Genomic DNA, 12029 nt, shown 5'->3' on the forward strand with positions numbered 1-12029 from the left:
AAAAAAATTGGAGGAGGAGTAAGCTGGAAAAGGGGAGGATGAAGAATAGAATTGGATTGAGGTGTTGGTGGGACACCTTTGTCTGCTCCCATACTGTCCCCATGTCCATGCAATCTAGGGTGCAAAAGCCAGGTCAGTGCTTCCAAAGGAGGGCATATCCTTAGAATGGGTCTGTCCCTGACACTGAACTGTAAACTCTAAATTATATTGTATTTGTTTTCCATTCTGTCCTGTTGTCATTGTTGTTGCTATTCCTGCTGTTTCCATTCATTTTAGTCGGCAATCACTAATTGTTTCCTCCATTGTTTTAAAACATGTTTTTTGGGGCGCCCGGGTGGCTGAGTTGGTTAAGCGTCCAACTTCAGCTCAGGTCATGATCTCACAGTTTGTGAGTTCGAGCCCAGCATCAGGCTCTGTGCTGACAGCTCAGAGCCTGTAGCTGCTTCAGATTCTGTGTCTCCCTCTCTCTCTCTGCCCCTCCCCCACTCGTGCTCTGTCTGTCTCATTCTCAAAAATAAATAATAAAACATTTTTAAAAATTAATAAATAAAACATGTGTTTTGTTCTTGTACATAGAAAGACTGAATTTGACCACTAGTTTCTCTTGATTTTAATTCAACTTCCCACTGGTCTAGTGTCTAGTGTTGTGTCTAGTGCTCTGGGTGTCTCTCCTTTCTGCCAAACTACAAACACCAGTTAGGATCCCCCACCCTTCACCCCTTCCCACAGCTTCAACAAGCCACGCGAAGTCATGGCAGGGGAGGGTGGCTTTCAGCAAGGAGAATCATTACCTTGCTCCTCTTGGGGCCATAGTCTTATTGCCTTCATTTTGACATGCGGAAAATTGTCTAACACCTAACATGAGAAATCGACTTGGTGAAGGAGCTTGAGACTGGAGACAGAAGTTGGTGAGTGATGTGTATACCCAGATAGGTAAAGACTCAGAGCAGCTAAGATAGCCACCTGCAGAGAAACATCACCTCTTACTCATCTTTGAGTCCTTAATGTTTACCACACAAGGTACTCAGTAAATATCTAATGTTTGTTGAAATATTGAAATGAGAGTACACACACACACACACACACACGAAAGAAAAAAAGGGACAAGGATGAGAGGCCCAACTTTTTATAGTGTGAATGATTAGAGCTGCCTGATAGATTTGCCCTAAATTTAGGGATTCACCCCACTAGAAAGGAAATGCCTTTTTCAATGAACAAATGATCTCTTCTGGGCTTCCAAAGAAGGCCTCCTCATCTCTTACTTAGTTCCGGTCCAATCATCCTACCCTTGAAGAGTTTACTGAACAACTTTGGAATGGCATCATAAACATTGTCTCCACATAAAACTGTACCTGCCCTCACGTGGTTTACAATATACTTGGTGAGACGTAGCGCAAATGAAGAAAATTGTTCCCTGTCCTCAGGAAGGGAACAATTGAGTCACCAATTCCTAAGTCATCTCACTGGAACACAAGGCGTCCATCTGCACCTGCCTTTTCAGAATAATTAGAGGACCCTATAATACATGATGAAATAGTCAACCAACAATCACTGGGCGCTGAAAACATGCACTGTAGAAAATAAGTAGAATTCAGGTGGAGCTACCAGGGAAAGCTTCCTGAAGGAGGCTGGGTTTGAACTCTCCTAGACTAGGTAGAAGTAGTAAAGAGAATGGAAAATTCCTTGTCCAGGGGTCTGGAGGCATCCTGGGTCTGAGGGACAGAAGTCTCATCAAAGCTCCAGAGGTGGGGAGACAGTGTAAGCCCGCCCGCGTTCTCAGCATGGAGTGTGCCACCAGGGCCAGAGAGAGAGGTGGAGAGGACAAGTGCATACCTCTCAAGATCCCAAATAGTGTGCTTTGGTGCCCTTTGAATATGGGCCCCCTCCAACAAAACCCATGCCTGTGCAGAGTGTAGTGAAGTGCTGGCCAGGCTGACAGCGCCACCTCAGAATGTCATCAGGGAGGCCTGCATTAGTTCAGAGACGACCGACGGGGTGGGGCATGCTAGGCAATCTGGAGAGCCAGAGTGTCTCAGACAGATGAGGTGGCCGTGACTCCCAGACCCCCCAACCTTCATGAACAGAGTCCCTTTGATTCGCAGAACTGTGTGACGCTGTTCTGGAATAACAGTCAACAGCATGCCAGGTTCGCCCTCCCACTAGGTGGAGTGAGAGAGGCTGAGTCATTTCTCCCCCTGCTCATTGCATCCCAGTCCAGCCAACACCCCCCCCCAAACTTCCAATGAACCGCCTAAACACTCCAATCCGAGTGGTCTCTTATCAGCGGAGGGCCAAATTCCTCTGCTTCCACCTAATAATCTCATCTCCCGCTCTCCGGCACACTCTACCCCATCCGAGGCCCATCTACTCTGTGCAGCAGGTGCTCATGTCCATTTTAGGGCAGCTCTCTCATACTGTTCTCACCTCCTGAACACCCTGCCCCCTCCACTCAGAACAGTATGGCAGAAACAAAATCAAGACTGGACACAGAAGCAAAGAAAAAGGCTCCGAATCGTTCCATAAACACTGAGTGCCGATACACCTCTGCTCTAGCAAATCACCGCAGATGTGGGACTTCAAACAACACAAAGTGGTTATCTTACAGTGCGAGGTCAGAGGTCCAAAATCAGTCTCACTGGGCTAAAATCAAGGTGTCAGCTGGGCCACATTCCTTCTGGAGGCTCCAGGGCGCCTAGGTGGCTCAGTCAGTTAAGCGTCAATTTCAGCTCAGGTCGTGATCTCACCGTTTGTGAGTTCAAGCCTCACATCAGGCTCTGGGCTGACAGTGTGGAGCCTGCTTGAGATTCTCTCTCTCCCTCTCTCTCTGCCCTCCCCCACTTGTGTGCATGCGCGCTCTCTCTCTCTCTCTCTCAAAATGAATAGTTAAAAAAAAATAAAAATAAAGCAGTGCCTGGGTGGCTCAATTGGTTAAGTCTCCAACTTCTGTTCAGGTCATGATCTCACAGTTCATAGGTTTGAGCCCCATGTTGGGGTCTGTGCTGACAGCTCAGAGCCTGGAGTCTGCTTTAGATTCTGTGTCTCCCTCTCTCTCTCTGCTCCTCCCCTACTCACACTCTGTCTCTCTGCCTCTGTCTTTGTCTCTCTCTCAAAAGTAAAAAACAACAACAACAAACAAACAAACATTTAAAAGAATTAAAAATAAATAAAAATAAAAATAGCATTTATAATAGCACCAAAACAAACAAAAAATTCCTAGGAATAAATCTAATAAAAGATGTGTGAGACCTCTATACTGAAAATAAAAACTCAAAACATTACTGAAATAAAAGTAAAGAATATCCAAATAAATGGAGGAATATATCATGTTCATGGGTTGGAAAACTCAGTATTAGATGTCAAATCTCCCTAATTTGATTTATAAATTCAATGAACTCTCAATCAAAATCCCAGCATTTTTTGAAGACATTGACAAGGTGACTATAAAATGTATATGAAAAAAATCAAAGAATAGAAAAACCAAGGCAATCTTGAAACAGAAGAACAAAACTGGAAGACCAGTACCACAAGATATGAAAACTTATTTTAAAGCTAGAGCAACTAAGATAGTGAGATATTGGCACAAGGATAGGTTAACAGACCAATGGAACAAAATAGAGTACACAAACAGATATAAATATATGGTCACATGTGACAGATGACAAAGGAGCTATAGAGCTACAGTAGTAATCAGGACAGCGCGGTATTGACAAAGGAAAAGACAAACAGATCAATGGAACACAACAGAGTGTGCAGAAACAGATCCACATAAATACAGTCAACTGATTTTTCACAAAGGAGCAAAGGAGATACAATGGAGCGAAGACCGTCTTTTCAACAAACGGCACCGGAGCAATTGAACACCCCGGTGCAAAAAAAACAATCCAGACACAGACCGTAACCCCTTCACAGAATTAACTCAAACTGGATCACAGACCTAAATGTCTATGGGCAGAACTACAAAACGCCTAGAAGGTAACACAGGAAAAAAAACCTAGATGACCTTGGTAATGGCAATGAGGTTTTAGATACAACACCAAAGTCACAATCCATGAAAGAAACAATGGATAAACTGGACTTCATTACAATTAAAAACTTCTGCTCTAAAAATCAATGTCAAGAGTATGGGAAGACAAGACACAGACAAGAAGGAAGTATTTGCAAAAGACACATCTGATAGCGGACTGCTGTCCAAAATATACAAAGAATTCTTAAGACTCAACAATAAGAAAACAAACAAATCTGATTTTTTTTAATGTTTATTTATTTTTGACAGAGAGACAGAGTATGAATGGGGGAGGGGCAGAGGGAGAGAGGGAGACACAGAATCTGAAGCAGGCTCCAGGCTCTGAGCTGCCAGCACAGAGCCCGATGTGGGGCTCGAACTAACGGACCACGAGATCATGACCTGAGCTGAAGTTGGATGCCCAACCGACTGAGCCACCCAGGCACCCCAAACAAATGTGATTTAAAAATGGGCCCCAAACCTTGACAGATATCTCACGGAAGATACACAGATGGCAAATAAGCATACAAAAGGGTGTTCTACATCATACACCACAGGGAAAAGAAAATTAAAATGACAAGAAAACACTACACACCTACTAGAATGGCCAAAATCCGTAACACTGACAAAACCAAATGCTGATCAGGATGTGAAGTATTAGGAAAGAGAGTTCCTAACTGTCACTGGTGGGAAGGCAAAACACCCACTTTGCAATATAGTTTAGCGGTTTCGTACAAAACCAAACATACTCTTATCATACAATGGTTTACCCAAAGACATCCAAAACTTATGTCCATACAAAAACCTGCACACAGGTGTTTGTAACAGCTTTATTCAGTTATTGGTATATGGTATGGTATATGGTACATACATGTCATTACAAATTTGTCCAAATCCATAGAATGTACCAGACCAAGAGGGAACCTGGGGTGCCTCGATGGCTCAGTCGGTTAAGTGCCCAACTCTTGATTTCAACTCAAGTCCATCTCGTGAGTTTGAGCCCCATGTCAGGCTATTTGCTAACAGTGCAGAATCAGCTTGAGATTCTCTCCCTCTCTTTCTGCCCCTCCCATGCTCATGCACTCTCTCTCTCTCCTCTCCCCTTTCTCTCTCTCTCAAAATAAATAAACTTAAAAAAAAAAAAAAAAGACCAAGAGTGAACCCTTATGTAAAGTATGGGCTTTGATTGGCGGTAATGTATTGATGCAGGTTCATTGATTTTAACAAATGTACTCCTCTGGTGGGGGGATGTTGATAATGGGGAGAGGCTATAGTGGGTGTGAGGGTAGAGTTCTAGGCGAAATCTCTGCGCCTTCTGCTCAGTTTTGCTTTGAACCTAAAACTGCTCTAAAAACTAAAGTCTATTAGAGAAAATCACCAAGCATAAAAAATACATTAGTAAACTGAACTTCATTAAAATTAAAATGTTCATCAAAACATACCATTATGTGGAGTGCCTGAGTGGCTCAGTCCGTTAAGCATCTGACTTCGGCTGAGGTCATGATCTCACAGTCCATGGGTTCGAGCCCCACATCGGGCTCTGCGCTGGCAATGGAACTTGGGATTCTCTCTCCTCCTCTCTCTCTCTGCCCTTCCCCACTCATGCTTTCTCTCTCTCAAAATAAATAAACTAAAAAAAAAAAAAAAAACACATATCATACCATTATGTGAGTGAAAAGTCACACTGCAGACCTAAAGATTATTGCAATATATCTGTCAAAGCAAATCATACCTATAATAAAGAAACTCCAAAATAACAAAAACATAGACAATGTAATCTTTTAAAATGGTCCAAAGATACAAACAGGTACCTCACAAAGATTTGAACGACCCATACAGATGGCCAATAAGTATATGAAAAGGTGTTCAATTTCATTGGCTATCAAGGAAATACAAATTACATAGCACTACTTCCCCCAGATAAGCTAAATTTAAAAGGACTGACAATACCATGTTTTGGCAAGAATGAGCAAGAACTAGAACTCTCAGACACTCTTGGTGGGAGTGTAACTTGATACCATGACTTCAGAAAATTGGCAGTATCCACCAAAGCTAAATATAAGGAAAACCCATGGCCCAGCAATTGTGTTTCTTAGGTATATACCAAACTGAAATGAGCACTTGTGTCTCCAAAAGTCATGTATAAGTATGTTCACACGGTGGCTGCGTGACTCAGTCGGTGAAGCGTCCGACTTTGACTTAGGTCATGATATTGCGATTTGCGAGTTCAAGCCCCACATTGGGCTCTCTGCAGTCAGCGTAGAGCCTCCTTCAGATCCTCTGTCCCCCTTTCTCTCTGCTCCCCCTCCCTCTCGCTCTCTCTCAAAAATAAATAAACGTTTAAAAAAAAAGAATGTTCATAGAAGCTTTGTACATAATAGCTCAAACCTGGAAACAACCCCAATATCATCAACAATTGAATGGGTAAGAAAATTGTGATACAGTCACAGGATCAAATATTATATAACAACAAAAGGTAATGAACTACTCCTGCCAACAAAAGGTAATGAACTACTCCTGCATATAACAAAATGGATGAATTTCACACACAATGTGGAATTAAGGAAGCCGGTCAAAAAAGTACATACTGTATGATTCCTTTTGAATGATGTCCAAACACAGAGAGAATTAATCTATGGTGATAGAGGTCAGAATAGTGGTTACTCCTACTCCTAGGGATGATTATTGCCCAAGCAGGGGACATGAGAGAGGCTGCTGGGGTGCTTAAATGCTCTATATCTTGATCTGGGTGGTAGTTAGGTGTATGTGTATATATATATATATATATATATATATATATATATATATATCTGTGTGTGTGTATACATTTATATAAATGTATATATACACACACGTGTGTGTATACATTTATATATATGTATATATACACACACGTGTGTGTATACATTTATATATATATATGTATATATATATACACACCTATATATATACATATATATATGGGTTCATATATATACATATATATGTATATATATACACATATATATGTAACAATTTATCAAGCTATACATTTACATATTTTTTAAGTAAATAGAGAATACTACCCATCTTTCAAGATCTTCCTTAAGTTCTAGCTCTTTCTGAGGCCTTCCCAGCATACTTTCCCCCTTACCAGATCTGGGCATTTTGCTCTCTGAAACAATGCCACACTGATTCGCCCTTGGTTTTGCTCTAACTTCTCTGTGTGAGCATCTCAAGGGTAGGGTACTTCTGTCGTAGACTCTAGGCACCCTACAAACCCTAGTGATGACCTTGGAACTCAATATGTGTGCAGTAAATAACTTTATACCAACTGGCCACTTATAGGAAGTAGTAGCAGCAAGCATTAGTGGGCACCAGTCTTGAGGAAGGGCTGAGGGATGTTCTCCATAACCCTATCTTTCCTTCCCATGGGAAAGAGAGGACAGTTGGGATGTCGAATAATTGATCAATGAAGGAGCAGACCAAGAACCCCTTTATAAAAGGATACCCTTCTCCCCAAAGGTGTGTGAGGCTCTCTTTGTCTGGTCTATCCCAGAATCTATGTGAGTATTTCCAACCTTGGTTAGGGTTCCCAGTATCATATGAAGTAATTAAACCTGAGGAAGCGAGCCCAAGGAAATACCAGAATAGTTTCCTGGAGGTGGCTAGTTGTGGAGAGAACCCAGGTGAAAGGTTAAAGACAGAGATGTTCTGAATACACATTCTCAATAAATGCTAAAGGAATAAACATTAAGCCAATATTTAACTAACTGGTAAAGCTATTACCAATATAGAACAAACTTCTGGGAAATAAGAATAAATCTGAACTTTCACATAAATTTTTTATTATTATTACAATTTAAACACTTTAATTTTTTTAAATGTTTGTTCAATTTTGAAAGGGAGAGGGTGAGTGTGAGTGGGGAGGGGCAGAGAGAGAATCCCAAGCAGGCTCTGTGCTATCAGCTCAGGGCCCGATGTGGGGCGCGAACTCACCAAACACGAGATCATGACCTGAGCCTAAGTCAACGCTTAACTGACTAAGCCACTCAGGTTCCCCCAGAACTTAATGTAAGCAGACCAACTATAGAAGTTTGACACTATACTGAAGGAAAAATAATTTCTTAATTTTTCAGTAATGACAGCTACTGGGTTGCTCCTTTGGTCACTACAGTGCACATTTATGATATTAAATATACATTTACTTTCAAATGAGGACAATAGAGGGCAAGATTGTATTTTTCCGAAATGAAAATCTCCATTTTAATTATGTTAATTAGACATGATGACAACCACGACAAACACCTGATCTTCAATCACACTCAAGTTTGGGAAACTAGAAATAATACCAAAGTACTTGGCTATATGACCCTCTGAAAAACAAGGCCGAAGCCATATTTCAGTGCATTCATAGATACAGGGGATGAAGACTGGCTACTTTTTATGACCTTAGGAGCAAAACAAAAAAATATATATTTATCTGTGGTGGGAAATTTTAGTTTTAAAAGGAAGAAAAAACTCTTTACTTAGCAGGATAACCACTAAATATCCTGTCCTCCTGTCCCCAGAGAGTTCAGATAATGGTGGAGCGCAAGGAAATATTAGGACCAAATCTTTACCATCACAGGATTCCAGGTCTCTTTGGAATGACACATTATCAGCACACAAAGATACTATGAGTTAGAATTAGGTAGATTCATAATTGAGTGTTAAAGAGCAAAAGGTACAGATACGATTTAACATCAGGAGAGAGCACTCCTCTGGAAATGACAGAGCAAACCCAGTGGCTCTCAACCTAAAGGCCAGAGCCAGGGTCCTCCAGGGCTTCTATTCCATGGTCCAGCAATCAACAGGCTGAATCAATAAAACGGGGCACTAGGGTTATTACGACTTACTTATTACCGTGTGCCACGCACTGCTTTGAGTACTTCACACATAATAATTCATTTACTCCTCCCAGGAAAACCACTGTGAGGTAGGGACTATCACGATTCCCAATTTAGAGCTCAGGAAAACTTGCCCAAGGACCCACGATGTGTTCAATGATGAAACCGAGATTTGAACCCAATCCAGAGCTCAAGAGCTTAACCTTTACACTATGCAGATCTCTCTTATGTGCAAACTTCACACAGACGTCTACCACTTTTCAAGTGTATGAAAATGGACCAGTAAATAAATAAGTAAATAAATGTATGCTTCATGAACTATGGAGCAGCTGTTTTGGTCAGTAGTATAGTTTGTATTTTCTCAGTCAAAAGACACCGAAAGTAGCAAGAAATGACGTAAGTCCTTAACATTTTTAGTATTACATTTTTTAAATATTCCAATATAGTTAACATACAGTGTTATATTAGTTTCAGGTGTACAATATAATGATTCAACAATTTTTTTTTAATGATTCAACAACTCTATACATTACTCTAAGAGTACTCAGCGTACTCTTAATCCCCTTCACCTATTTCACTTATTCTCCCAACCCACCTCCCCTCTGGTAACCATCAGTTTGTTCACTATAGGTAAGAGTCTCTTCTTTGTTTTTTTTTCTGAAATCCCACATATGAGTGAAATCATATGGCGTTTGTCTTTCTCTGACTTATTTCACTTAGCATTACACTCTCTAGATCCAGCCAGGTTGCTGATAATGGCAAGATTTCATTTTTTATGACTGAGTAATATTCCATTATGTGACTATACCACATCTCTACCCATTCATCTATCAATGGACACTTGGGTTGCTTCCATAATTTGACTATTGGAAATAATGCTACAATAAACATAGGGGTGCAAATATCTCTTCGAATTAGTGGTTTTGTATTCTTTGGGTAAATACCCAGTAGTGTTTGCTATTCTATTTTTAGCACAAATCATATTGGTGATATTCTAATCCTTAGGCTAAGTGGTATACTCCCAAGGTTCGTTATGTTGGTATGTTATATAAAGTGTGCATGTGTACATGTATAAACACACACACATACTCAACTCACATAATTTTAAGTGATTCATATGTGTATATATATATATATATATATATATATATATATTTTTTTTTTTTTTTTTTTTTAACATTTAACAGCATTGGCAGTCTAAGGTCAAAATAGCAACTTTAAAAAACAAGGGGGGTATTTGGGTACCTGGGTGGCTCAGTCGGTTGAGCATCCGACTTCAGCTCGGGTCATGATCTCATGGTTCGTGAGTTCAAGCCCCGTGTCGGGCTCTGTGCTGACAGCTCAGAGCCTGGAGTCTGCTTCAGATTCTGTGTCTCCCTCTCTCTCTGCCCCTACCCTGCTCACGTTCTGTCTCTGAAAAATGAATAAACCTTAAAAAAAATTTTTTTAAATAATGGGGTCTTTATGTCTGAAGGATGGGCCTAGCATTACAAAGATGAACCAGATAACTCAGGAAGGCTGATTTTGGTAATAACACAGCTTCTGACCACAGCATGAGTCATGTACAGTATAAAGTGGATTATTTAAAAAAAAAAAAAAAAAAAGTATGTTCTCTTCTTCAGCAAAAGGGGAAAATTTTGGAAGGGTTTTGAATGAGTGAATAATACCAGTGAAAATAATTACACTGTTAAACATCTTTAATGGGAGTACTAATTTAAATGGGCTAGGACAAACGGGTAAGTCAGGGGAGGGAAAGAACAAAACGTCTGCACACTTTCTACATTAAGTATGTGTAAGTTTTACAATCAGAAGAATATAATGTAAAGGACTGGGGGGAAAAATCTAGAAACAATAAGGCTCTGGTCTGGGAATTCAAAAATCCAATGCCTATTGCTTCTCCCTTCTCCTTTCCATTCCCTAGCTCCTCTAATACTCAAAAGGGGCCAGAACTTTCTCACTGGAAACCTGTCCCTCCTATCCTTCCCCTTTCCCTTCCACCCCATCGTTCTCCTCTCTAATAGACCTCTGTATTCTTAGCACTCTGCCCCCATCTCTACCATTACACTTATCACATAATGACCATTGTTTAGTAACCACCCACTTGAAGGCAGGCACTGTGCTAGACACCTGCCATGCGTTTCCTCTTTCCTAACCATCACAACTACTTCCATTGATCAATGTTACTATCCCTATAACCTGCCCCAAATCAGACAGTATGCCAGTGACCCAACTCTCTGCTTACTCCAAAGCACATGCTCTTTCTGTTATTATGTGTTCAGGCAATGGCAGGTGCATCTTAAGCACTCAATATGTACTGACAAGAACTAAAAGACGCAGACTTATGCTGTTTGCTTCCAATTAGGAAACAGATGCAAAAAGCCGTCCTCTAAAGGTGAACTTTTCTTTTCCATCCCAACTGGTTCTTCCAGATAATACCCAATGAACCTAGCATTAAAAGAAACTAGCACACGATGGGATAGCCCTGTGCATAAACCAACAGCAAGATAACTGCCAACCCAGCAAGCCAGCACCTTCCCCACCACCTCTGTCTCCTGGAGTTTTGGAGGACCTCCATTCACACTGTTATTTCCTCCTCTACTGAGGAAAAAAGAAAAAAAAAAATTTAACCCCCCCCCCATACCCTCCCGCTGAGGGTATCCCCAGTCATCTAATGAGAAATGTCTTAGTTGTGGCTAAAGTCATTTGCTGTAGGCATGCCTGGGTGGCTCAGTTCGTTAAGCGTCCGACTTCGGCTCAGGTCATGATCTCACCATTCCGGAGTTGAAGCCCCATATCTGACTCTGTGCTGACAGCTCAGAGCCTGGAGCCTGCTTCAGAGTCTATGTCTCCCTCCCTCTCTGCCTCTCCCACACACACCCCCCTCTAAAATAAATACACATTAAAGTCATTTGCTGTAAACTGCTGGAGAAGACGGTTTTATTTCTTCTGTATCCCCTTCCCCTCAAGTTCCATCAGAAAAGACTACAGTGAATTATCAAATTATGTTATGGTATTGAAATTTCATCTATAATAGGGCAAATTAAATTGCGTACCTAAATGGGAGAGCTTGCACAGGACCAGGCACATAGCAAGGACTCCAAAAAATAAATAAATATTATTGGAATACAAATTTATGCAGCCAATAACTGCTCACCAGG

The sequence above is a fragment of the Leopardus geoffroyi genome, chromosome B4, assembly GCF_018350155.1.
Source record: "Leopardus geoffroyi isolate Oge1 chromosome B4, O.geoffroyi_Oge1_pat1.0, whole genome shotgun sequence".
NCBI classification, from domain to species: Eukaryota; Metazoa; Chordata; class Mammalia; order Carnivora; family Felidae; genus Leopardus; species Leopardus geoffroyi.